The sequence below is a fragment of the Tamandua tetradactyla genome, chromosome 13, assembly GCF_023851605.1.
Source record: "Tamandua tetradactyla isolate mTamTet1 chromosome 13, mTamTet1.pri, whole genome shotgun sequence".
NCBI classification, from domain to species: Eukaryota; Metazoa; Chordata; class Mammalia; order Pilosa; family Myrmecophagidae; genus Tamandua; species Tamandua tetradactyla.
This window is the reverse complement of record NC_135339.1, coordinates 44,939,035-44,951,425: the sequence shown is the minus strand read 5'-3', so window position 1 is coordinate 44,951,425 and position 12,391 is coordinate 44,939,035. Positions and strand designations below refer to the sequence as shown.

The following is a 12,391-nucleotide window of genomic DNA, read 5'->3' as shown; positions in this document are numbered from 1 at the left end:
TCTTAAAACTAAACCTACCCAAGAAAATATCCATAAAGTTTTTTCTTTTTAATATAAAAAGTAGAATTTGGGGTGGTCCATGGTGGCTCAGCAGGCAGAGTTCTCATCTGCCATGGCAGAGACCCGGGTTCAATTCCCAGTGCTGGCCCTTGCAAAAAAAAAAAGTAGAATTTGGTTTAAAAAGAGTTCAGTTTTAATTAAGGAACAAAGAAGAGCAATGGAGTGATTATATCTAGTAGCTTAAAATAATATTTGATCCATATATCTGACAGTTTATAAATTAGTCATTGTATTTATACTGGTATATAAATTAGGTTGGATAGATTGGTTTGAATTTTTCAGTTCATTCTAAATACAAATGATTGCATGGCCCACGTTCATTAATACTAGTTACTAGTTAGAAAATGGGAATAACTTGATGAAAAAAAGTCTACAACTATTGATCCAAATTCTAGAGTGATTGATAATATGATCTTTATTCCTCAAATAGCCAAATAAATAAATTCCAGAGAAGGTAGTGTTATACTAACACACTGTTAGCATTTTATAGCTCACTAATAAATAATGTCTGAAGATTCCTTAGGTTTTGTATGCATCTCTTAACTAGGTATCCTATCACTCAGCGAAGGCAAACTGTTCATTATTCCTCTGAGAAAGCTTTTTAGTTCAATTAATAAGTGTGAACATCTATTTCTGTTACCTTTGTTGTCTATATTGAATTTCTTACTTTTAATACATTGTGCTTTCATTTTGTATTTGGGGACTTATCAGGTTTGCTAACACTGCAGTGGGCTAAGAACTGTCTCTAATTGGCCTAAATTCCCTGAATAATTGCATTAAGGTCCATAAATTTCTATATAGATCACAAACTCTAAACCATTTAGAACTGGTGTGTTGATTTGGCTTGTCTGTGTAAGCTTTATTTTTCCAAGGTTCCCTTGATTTTGCAAAATGCTCAGAAGCTAAGTTTAACATTTGTTCACACCCAACTAAAATGGCACACATTATTCATCCATTTGAAATCATTGTTCATATTATTTCATCAACTATCCCTATTTTGGCTAAGAAGACAATTAAGATAGCCAGCTGAGTCAGTTAAGGAGTTTAGAAACTCATTTGTGAGAAACTCATTAGCTGTTAGAATAATCAAGCTCAGTGCCAGAATGGCTCCACAAAATGTACAACTATCCCCTTTAGAAATATCATACCAAACACTGGGTTCAGGTGGCTGGTCCAGGAAGATGGGCTTGCAAGAAATATCCCTGTGAAATTACGCTCAAAACTACTCTACTGCTGGATATTTGCCCCCAGCCTGTCTCACAAGATACATTTCTTATCAAGAAAATTCTACTTGACAGAAATGTCACCTTCATGGCATGTTTAAGATTCTCTTGATTGCTGTTAATTATTCAAAGGACTTTTATTTTTAAAATATGAAGATATAAGCACAGACATTAGAAGAGACATCAGATCAAAGTTAAGGATCATTAAACAATACATAGCACAGAATGTAGCACATGTGATAAATTATTTTCCTTTGAAAATATGTATTGATTTATTTAATAAACATTTAGAAATTACTTCTGATATGTCAGGCATTGTGCTTTGCAATATGCATACAAAATAGAAAACAACATTTCCAATGCTGAGGACCTCACAGGCTAGTGGAGAGACTGACTTGTAATTCAATGAGTATTTTCACCATTTAGTTCTAAGAATCTCTATGATAATTATAATGAAATAATGCTGTTGGGTATAAAGTCCTTATGTCTCACCTTATAAAAAGCATAACTATCCAGAACTACCGAGCAGAAAAAGCAAATGTTCTTTTTATTATATTTCTGATAAATGAATACAAATTATTTCTTAAATGAAATATTTTTTAGGTATACCATCATTGAAGTCTTAATTGATGAATATTGTACTCAGCAGTTAGTTAAAATAGCTCTTTTCTAGTTTAACTTAGCTTAATTATAATAATACTTAATCCTAAAAGTCTGGCACTATTATAAAATGATTTATATATGCCACAGCTTATTCCCAGATTAGGGTCATACAAAAAAAAAGAAAACCCAACCTATTAAACAGTCAGTATTTTATTTCTAATGATGATTTTTTAAATTAGTATGTCGTATATTTTCATTTTTAATAGAAATAATAAAACAAGATTGGTAAAGGAACAAAGAAAACCACAGCCTAAGTCAAGCACAACTGCTATTAAATAGCTCTGTGTTTCCACTTGCATTTACAGTGCATTTGCAATTTTGTATCTTGCTTTTTTCCACTTAGCATCCATTATATTATAAACATCTAGAAGACTATTTGATACTCTTCATAAACTTCATTTTATGGTGGCGTGATAACACAATGAATAGTTTTATAGAGAAAGTAGTAGCCCTTGTTGATTCAATTCATTGTGCTTTTGAAAATAAGATCTTGATCACTTCTTTAAAAGGACTACAGCACCAGATAACAGGAAACACCTTTGAAGTGGTCCCATAAAATAGTCCTTTCCACTGCTTAATGTCATAGCACTCATAGAAAGTAGTACAGCTGCCCTACATTCTATCCTGCTACTAGAAGATTGAAAGCATCCATATTTAAGCACTCCCCCGGAGAAGCTCTGACAACTGTTCAAATATAGATTCATAAGTGCATTTAGTTATGATCTAAATTGATGTTATTCAGTGTTCTCCATGAGGAACTATTTTCGTGTCAAAATTTTTGTAAAGCCTTCACATGAGTGTGGCCAGGCTTTTCAATCTACAGCATCAGTCAGAATGCATATAGGTTCAAAGACTCCCTGCCATGACTCTGTAGTTCCTCATGTACCACCATCATCCATGTTCATTTACTTCTTCATATGCATTCATTCATTCAAGAAACATATCCTTAGTTCTACTTAATGCTGCATAGGAAACAATGAACAAAATAGATGGGGTCCTTGCCTTCAGAGAGCTATGGTTCAATGGAGGAGAGACAAACTTTAATCATTCTATCAAGGCATCCTGAGGAAGGGACATTTATACTGGATTGGAGCTGAATTCTGAGGAACTAGCTGCTGCTGGCTAGGCAAAAATTAGTTGGAATTAGCTAGGTAAGGAGGTTCAGAGAGCATCCAAGATAAAGGGAAACCATGTACAAAGTAGGGGAACTACCACACATTCAAGGAACTAAATTATCAGTGTGGCTGGGACATAGAAAATAAGAGGGAGAGATGGGATAGGAGAAAATGGCAGAGATCAAATCTTGCAAGATTTTATAGGACATCTTAAGCATTTGGGGAAATAATTTCAAACTTATAACCTAGGAAATGATGAGTTGGTTTATATAATAATTAGACACTTTTTTCTCTGTTTGGAGGAGGTAATGTTAAAGTAGGAATAGCAATCAATATTTTCCTGGTAAAAGCTGATAGTAGACAGCATTAGAGTGAGGGTGATGATTTTTAGGAGATAAAGCCAATAGGTCTTCTGAAAGGAAATAGATATTGGTGATGAAAGGGAGAGAGGCCAAGGATGAAACAAGGATTGGTGCAAGGATTTTTGATTTATAAATCAGAGAGATGATGGCATTCACATTTCATAGTTCCTAGGTTTGGAGAGGTGGAAACTGGGGGTGATCAGCAGTTGATTTTAGGACAGGTGCCTGTGAGGTGCCTTTGAAATATAGTTCAGCAGGTCTGCAGATGTGGATGAAGTAGGAAGTAGAGCGTGAGAAGAGTATGGCACTGAGGGCTGGTTCTTGAGGAATTCTAGCTTGTAAAAACCAGGGATGGCAGAAAAAGAACTGAGAAGCACGCCAGCCAAGTTTCTCCAGAGAAACAGAACCAAGCAGAGATTACATATATATCAAGATATTAAGGAGTTGGCTCACATGATTGTGTGGGTTAGCCAATCCAAAATATGTAGAGCAGGCCAGCAAGCTGGGGACTTGGGCAGAGTTGACATTGCAGTCTTGAGGCAGAATTTCTTCTCTGAGTAACCTAAGTTTTTGCTTTTTCCTCTTAAGCTTCAACTGATTAGATGAGATCCACCCACATCATCAAGGATAATCTCCTTTACTTAAAGTCAACTGAATGTAGATATTATTCACATTTACAAAATACCTTCATAGCAATATCTAGACTAGTGTTTGACCAAGCAACTGGGCACCATAGCTTAGCTAAGTTAGCACATAAAATCAACCATCACAGAAGGGAGGATGAGAGGAAGAAAGAAAATTAGATGTACATGGCACCGCAGAAGCCAATGGTATATTATGTTTCAAGATTGGGAGTAGCAAGAGTAGACAGCAATATTGTATGTTATTGAGAGTTGTAAAAAGTTAGGTTAACAAGTGACAATTGATTTAGCAACACACGAGTTTGTTGTCATCTAGGATGGACTGATAGGGATGGATCCACTGTAAGATGGACTGAGAAAGAATTGGATTTGAGGAAAGAAGAGTCAATAAACTTTACAAAATTATAATAAATTTTAAGGAAAATAGCCAGAAAAGTGTAATGGAAATTATCGATCTTTAATATTGAGATAGAGGTGAGTGTATTAAATCCAGTAGAGAAGGAAAGGTTAGTGGGATAGGAGAGAGTAGAAATCTGTGCAAGTGTAGGACTGAGCAAGTATACCTCAGGTCCTTGGACTGTCACAGAGAAAGGCAGACTTGTTTTAAGGAAGAGTCAGATCATCTTCATGATAAATTTTGCATTCCTTCATGATGTGATTTCTTAGTCAAGAAAGTCTTCACTCCTCTGTCTTATACCAGCTGTATTGGCTAGTATTCTCTAGAGAAACAGAATCAGCAGGAGATATCTATAAATATAAAATTTATAAAGGTGTCTCATGTAACTATGGGGAAGTAGAGTTCAAGGTCTGTAGGGCAGGATAGGAGCTGACACCTCCAGTGAAGGTCCTCAACAAACTCTCAGGACAGGCTGGCTAGACAACCATGGGGATGTAAGAATCCAAGATCTGTAGGGCAGACTGTGAGCTGGCAGCTCCAATGAAGGTTCTCAACGAACTCTCAGGAGAGGCTAACTGGCTGAAGCAGAAAGAGTGATTGTCTCTTCTGGAATCTCCCTTAAAAGCCTTCCATTGATTAGATTAAGCATCTCTCATTGCAGAAGACACTCCCCTTAGCTGATTGCAATCAGTCAGCTGTGGATACAGCCAATGTGGTCATGATTTAAGTCCATGAAATGTCCTCATAGCCACAGACAGGCCAGTGCTTGCCCAACCAGACAGCTAGGCACCACCACCTAGCCAAATTGACACATGAACCTGACTATGACACTAGGTAAGTATTCCTTTAGATTTACATGTTGTCCTCTCTTTAAAGAACATTTAAAAATAGAAAATTCTCCTGAGAAGGATAAAATCATTATGCCATAATTGTATACATAAACTCACTTTCTTCCAGGGATAGAATGAGTTACTCTCAGCATAGAAAGGAAAGAGCTGAGCAAAGAGGCATAAATTTACCAAAAATGAAGACCTACCTTGGAATGACATGTCATCCTGCCATATTCTCCCCACCATGCACCTTCACTTATACTTTGTCTTGTTCCAAAAAGAGGACATTCACATGATAGATACATCTAATATAAAGAGAAAAATTAAAAGAATATAAGGAAGATGAAACTAGGTTAGAAAGAGAGAAATAAGGCTAGTTTACAAAACAGCTCTTGCCATCCAGTGCAGGAGAAAAGAATGATGCACAAAATCAATAAAGGTTCCAGGATTGGCTCCAGCTTATTGCCTCTAAATAATGAAATATCACAATCACTCCACCTCTCTACTTCCCTTGTCTCTTTTCAAGACCTATAGGAAATATTGCCTATACATGGACCATTCCTTTGGTCCTTCCATGAAATAGTCCAAATAAACATTTTACTCCTATTTCCATAATTAGTCCTCATTGATTTAAAGCTCCTCCTCTGTTTACAAGTTCATTTGCAAAGAACATTTTAGTTTGATATTTTCAGTATTACCTTTGGTGTTGAGCCTTGACACAATATGACAACTATAAAGATGTTTTCTCATTACCTTTCGTTAGCACAGACAGTCTTCCTTTGCTCACTCCGCTTGTCACAGGGAGGTTGCTCTGTGCACTTTGGCACACAGAGAGAACCAGTGAAGTTGCTTAGGCCTTGGAAAATTCACTCATCAAATGCATCTCAAAGCACAGGCACTATACTAATCAGAACCAAGGTTTGTATTGTTTGGGGATACAGACACTGAAATGTAGGGTCATCTAGTATCTAACATGAGATTTTAACTGCATAATCAAGTACACAAAGGGTTGCTCTTTTGAACACCCTGACTTTGAAATTCTGACCTTTCTTATTAGTATTTTCCTGCATTTTAGAGTAAAGATCTTAGTATTCTTACAGTCTTATCAACAGTTTACTTAAAACAACTTGGTCTCAATCCAAGCAATTCTCAGGGAAATGGACCTGGAAAATTGTTTTTTGCCCCCCATGGAAAGAATTCAAGAGAGCAATATCCTGCTCCAAAATGGGAACCATATGCCAATTAAATGGAAAGAACATAGAGTGTCACTATGAAATAGCCCTCAAACCAGAATTAGAATTTGCTGACCAGTTCTAAGGTTGAGTAGGCAGAAGACAGTCCCATTCTCTGGGCAATAAAGATTGTTTTCCATTTTACCGCAGGGCAAAGGATAGGAGATTTGAAAATTTTGCAGCAGTTGGCCCTGAACTAAAAAGTTGCCATCCAGCCTCACCAGAGCTGTTTGCTTTCAAATTCTAGTACATGTAATCAGACTAGGAAAAGTCATAGAACAATCTAAGGCTACCAACGCTAATAGATTAATCCTTCAATGGGCTTCTTATGACTACGAAGAGCATCAAGGTAAATTTCACTTTCAGTGCAGTGAGGGTAATTGGGAGGTCTCTTAAGAAACAGTTTTCAGGGTAAAAGCTATTTGGCCTTAGATAGGATTCTTTTTCTCTGTTTCATTAAAATTTTTAAAACTCTCAAAGGCCATTTGCTAATTTCTTGTCTACAGTGCTTATCTTTAAGACTCCCTAGGTGGCAATACTTTATAAAGGTGAATGTACTTGCATACATCCTTTTGTAATTGACAGAGCAAAACACAATGGAAATTTGAGTGCTGCTGACTTGCTGGGTGGAGGCAGACAAGCCAACTGATTACTGTGACTCTGTTTCCTTCTTAGAAAGAAGGATGATACTTTCGATCACTGCCATACTGACAACTGGAAATTACTTTTTAAAAAATCAAGAGCTCTTTAAATGCTAAGGAGAATTTGGTCCCATGTGGCAATTAGGTCAGCCTTTCTGGAGCCCCAGACTTCCATAAATAGAAAAGAGAGTAACCCAATGCAGGTGTCTTTTTGGTATGTAACGTCCTAAGCCAGTTTGTGCTGCAAGTCATTTTAAAAAGCAGAAAAGAATAATCCTTAGTATATCTATCTGTGTTCTCAATGGTTTCAATTTTAAACAAATGGTCAAAATGCTTTTTGTTTTCCCCAGCGAAGGCAGCCTCTCTCACTGGAGTGAAGATAGCATATAGCTTAATTCCAATTCTGCTTTATGTATCAGGCTGGGTCATACTAGAGAGAAAACCACTGAATAGTAAGAGCAAGACTAGTGGCTCAGGGCCGGGAGGGTATATTCATGGAATAAGAGGAACCTTATCTGGAAGTTGTGGGAGCCTTACACACAGCTGTGTTACTAACTTCCCCAAGTGACCTTGAGCATGTACTCTGACCCCTGTGAGCCTGTTTCCTACCCTAAAGAAAGGACAATCTTGAAATCCTTTCTAGTTTTTAGCTTTATGCTTCCAAGATGCTTCATGGGAGTTAAAAGTCATTCTTTCAGCAGCTTATTCCCTTTTATGTAAACAATTAGTTTGCCTTGCTGTTTTCTAAATTCATAATGAAGACAGCTGTGTGGTCAACAACAGAAAACAGAACCCTAAGGATTGTGGAATAATTTGTGGGTCTATATTTTAAAAGTCACTGAGTTATATTTCTTTCCTCTTAGAATCTGAATGTATTTGCTATTAGTGCTTACTTCATCCAAAATATTTACATATTTTGTAAATACATGGAGCCTAGAATTGGGAATGAGTTCTTATGATTCTGTATAGCTTAATATATACCCTAATACACTCCAGAATATGTTGGGAAGGTAATTTTAAAGTATTGGCAAAGTCCCTAGAAGACTGGAGAAAAAAAAATATGGAACTATTAAACTTTGCCACCTGGGAAACCCCTTATTCTCTCTCTATCATTAGGGGCTCGCAAATTAATACGCCAAGTCTTTGACCTTGAGGCTTGCTCTTATGAAACTTATTTCTATAATGAGGAAGCTAAGTCTACCTATAATTATGCCTCAGAGTCACTTCCAGAGAGTCATTTTTATTACTCAGATGTGACCTCTCTGTAAGCTCAACTCTGCAAGTAAACTCATTACCCTCACCCCTATGTGGGACATGATGTACAGGGGTATATTTCTCCCTGACAACGTGGGACATGACTCCCAGAGATGAGCCTGGCTCTGGCATCATGAGGTCAATAATGCCTATCTGACCAAAAGGGGGAAAATAAATGTAACAAAATAATTTATCACTGGCAAAGAGAATTCATATAGACTCAGGAAGCTATTCTGGAGGTTGCTCTTATGCAAGTTTCAGCTAGATATTGCAAATTGCCATGGTATGCCAAGCCCCAATCAACAGCATACCCAGGACTCTATAAAAGCCTGAGGTTCTATGAAAGTTTCACTCACTAAGTTTATTTTACAGAAACTTAAAATTTCCAGATTGTTCTTATGCCAGTTAAGCCCTGAAACCCAGAGTTACCAGTCTCTCCAAGAGCATCAACCAGTTGCATCCCCATAATATGAACACCTCTTTTCAACATGAAGAAATCAGAGTGGTTATTAGCCAAATATCTCTGAAGACTGGGAGAAGGATCGAATGAGAGGGAGGAGGTATACCTGAGAAGATAGAACCTAACAAATTATTGTGACTAGTGAATCACTATATTGATATTTCTTGCTAGTTTCCAATGCATTAGAACAGCGAGAAGGAAATACCTGAAATTGTAGAACTGTAATTCATACCATACTTTGAAATGTGTGCTATAACTACTTGTTAAATTGTATTTTGAAATGTATCACTTTTCCACATATATATTGTATTTCACAATTAAAACTGTTTAAAAATATTTCCATAAAAATAATGCTTTATTGCTTGAGGTACATTTTGATAACTCTTAGCAGTAAAGTTTGCTTTACAAACAGAGCATTTTTCATTTTCATCTTTATACATATAATTTTTTCTTGCCAATGTGACATTTAGATATGATAATAAGTCAGGCTATTTTTCAATAAAATGCCTTTAGAAAATTACAGAATACCTTTGAAACTGGGCAATGTTAGACTAGTATTTCCCCCATGAATATTTTGAGAAAGAGATGATTTTTAAATAATGAATTAAAATGATGGCATAAAGCATTCTCATACAATTACCTTAATATATCATATTAATTTATGTCTTTAATTTATGTCTTTAAATTGTTATTTAAGGAAGATGAGGTCATAGAATTGAAGCATGGCTGTTGTTCCCAGCCATTTGCATGTATTGGGAAGAACACCAGTTCTCCCCAATGCATAAATTTCGAGCATTAGTCAACTTTATAAACTGTATTAAATTATTTCAGGCAACCCATCTATTCCCTAGTGTATCAAACATGTAGGGATATAAAACCAAAGCTATTCTCTTATATTCAGAAAGTGGCAAACATTTCAGTCAACTTCGAGAACTTACTTGCTTAAGGATTGTTCTAGTTTGCTAGCTGCCAGAAAGCAATATACCAGAAAAGGAATCACTTTTTTTTTTTTTTTTTTTACATGGGCAGGCACCAGAATCGAACCTGGGTCCTCGGGCATGGCAGGCAAGCATCCTTACCTGCTGAGCCACCGTGGCCCGCCCAAGGAATCACTTTTAAAAGGGTAATTTAATAAGTTGCTAGTGTGCAGTTCTAAGACTGAGAAAATGTCCCAATTAAACAAGTCTATAGAAATGTCCAATCTAAGGCATCCAGGGAAAGATACCTTGGTTCAAGAAGGCCGATGAAGTTCAGGGTTTCTCTCTCAAGTGGAAGGGCATGTGAACAGTCAGGGTTCCTCTCTCATCTGGAAGGGCACATGGCGAGCATGGCATCATCTGTTAGCTTCTTCTCCTGGCTTCCTGTTTCATGAAGCACCCCGGGAAGCATTTTCTTTCTTCACCTCCAAAGGTCGCTGGCTGGTGGACTCTGCCTCTCATGACTATGTCATCCTGCTCTGCTCTCTCTGAATCTCCTTCATTCTCCAAAATGTTTCGTCTTTTATAGGACTCCAGAAACTTCTCAAGACCCACCCAAATGGGCAGAGACATGTCATCACCTAATCCAGTTTAACAACCACTCTTGAATGGGTTACGTCTCCAGGGAGATGATCTAGTAACAGATCCAAACATACAGTATTGAATAGGGATTATTCTTCCTTTATGAAGTGGGATTTTGATTAAAATATGGCTTTTCTACAGGACATACATCCTTTCAAACCAGTACAAGCATATTGAATAGTAATAATTATAAGGACCTTGAAACAGGTTAAGGCAGCATCCTAAGATGATGCATTTAAGACCACTTTCTGTTTAAGCACTTGGAAAAATATGACTCATTGAATTCATTTTTTGAAGTATCTTTTGTTGAAATGGCCCTGAATTTTTTTTTTTTTTTTTAGCACAGGGTGCCTATTATACTAGTAAATTTGGCATATCAAAATGTCACAATTTTGTTAAAACATCAGTTTTACTGAAAATAACCTGGTTCCAGAAGCTGTCTTCCTAAGTCACGGTTCCTTGCTTACCAAGTTGGTGAGACGAATATTGTCAGATACTCCTTTGAATGGGATTTTCAGTTTTCTCTCTCATCTTAACTTTATTAGATGATTTGAACAACTAAATCAATGACAAAGAATATGATTTAATATATGTATATGAATTTAAATTGAACTTAATGTAAAATGGGTTCCACACACTTGTCTGGAGATATAGAAAGGTCATTGAAGGGATGACCCCTTGGTAAACAGACCAAATTACAGATGGTGCTTTTTTGAGCAACAATCCCAATGAGGACAGTCGACCCCTTTCTTCAGAAGGCTGTTGACAAACTCTGATTAATATTCCCTTATGTCTTGACATGTGTGACCAGAGCAATAACTTCATGTACAAGGATATATATAGGAGAGCAGGGAGGGAATGAAAGGAATCAGAGTTTTAGAAGCATTTATCATTTACTGAGCTATAATTGCTCCCACCATTTTTTTTAAAACCCAAGGTATACTATAAAGCTATGGCATTCAAAACAATTGGGTTTTCCAGAGTATTTTTCTAGCTAATATTTTAATCTCTCTATTCCATTTATCAGCCACACTAAAACTGTGTTAGAATCAGGCATAGATTCTATCAAATGTTGACAATGAGTCTTACCTTCCTATAGAGTCACTCAGGAGAAAAGTTTAGGTGCCATAAAAGTATCACAGCTGGCATCTGATGAGACTTTAAGCTCTAGAAGGACATGGTTTACAAAAACGTTATTAATTCAAATGCTAGAATAAAATCAGATCATATAAAATATTATCTGCATTCAATTAAAATTCCAAGGTTTCTTTCCTAAATCCTCAAGTTTTGGAAAAATCATCTTTACTCCTTCAAAGAATTAGAATTTTAAGCATTTTAAGGCCGATTAATTCACTGGATAATCTGACTTATGAGGATGTTAAAACTCTGTTGATGTCCTAAGATGTTACAGTTAGTAGATGTGCAGAAGCTGGGAAAACACTCACACCCAGTTTGTGCTGCAGAGGATTGACTGGCATTCTTTACAATAGATGCTCTATCACTATAAAAGCCTTAAAGGTAATTACTTCATTTATAATACAATGCATTTTCTTTATTTATTTATATACCCCTTTGGGTTATGATAGAAAACATGGCATTGTATTAAGACAATACAAATGCAACATGGCATTGTATTAAGACAATACAAATACAAAATACAAACAGATTTTAGGTAAAATGAGTATCTATAATAGAAGGCTGATATTGCATCAGTAATACAGTACAAGAGTATATTGTGAAATTCAGTGCATCACAAAAAAGAACATCTACAGGTCAAACTAGAGGCACTTTTGAGGGCTGAAAGTCACAAATTTGACAGGCTCCAAATAGCAGCATTTTTATATGACAAGTTCTGTTGACATAGTTTCATTAACTTTTAGAAATAAAGGGCATGACATTCTTTAAATTCCAACTCGGTGATAATCACAAACAATAGACTCTGCCAACACAATGC

At 36.3% G+C, this 12,391-nt stretch overlaps 1 protein-coding gene and 1 long non-coding RNA gene across 6 annotated transcripts in view; one reads left to right on the top strand and one right to left on the bottom strand.

The window, feature by feature from the left end:
• Positions 1-12,391, top strand: part of PRKG1 (protein kinase cGMP-dependent 1) — a 1,184,353-nt gene that overhangs the window by 1,096,691 nt on the left and 75,271 nt on the right. The gene's annotated exons all lie outside the window — the stretch shown is intronic.
• Positions 1-12,391, bottom strand: part of LOC143653918 (uncharacterized) — a 67,718-nt gene that overhangs the window by 49,762 nt on the left and 5,565 nt on the right. For 2 of the 3 annotated variants that reach the window (XR_013161611.1, XR_013161610.1), the window contains exons 2-4: positions 11,527-11,604; positions 10,905-10,995; positions 5,498-5,596 (exon numbers count right to left, since the gene is read on the bottom strand). This is a non-coding gene — a long non-coding RNA (uncharacterized LOC143653918). The remainder of the gene's footprint in view (positions 1-5,497; positions 5,597-10,904; positions 10,996-11,526; positions 11,605-12,391) is intronic. The other variant, XR_013161612.1, reaches the window with a different exon arrangement.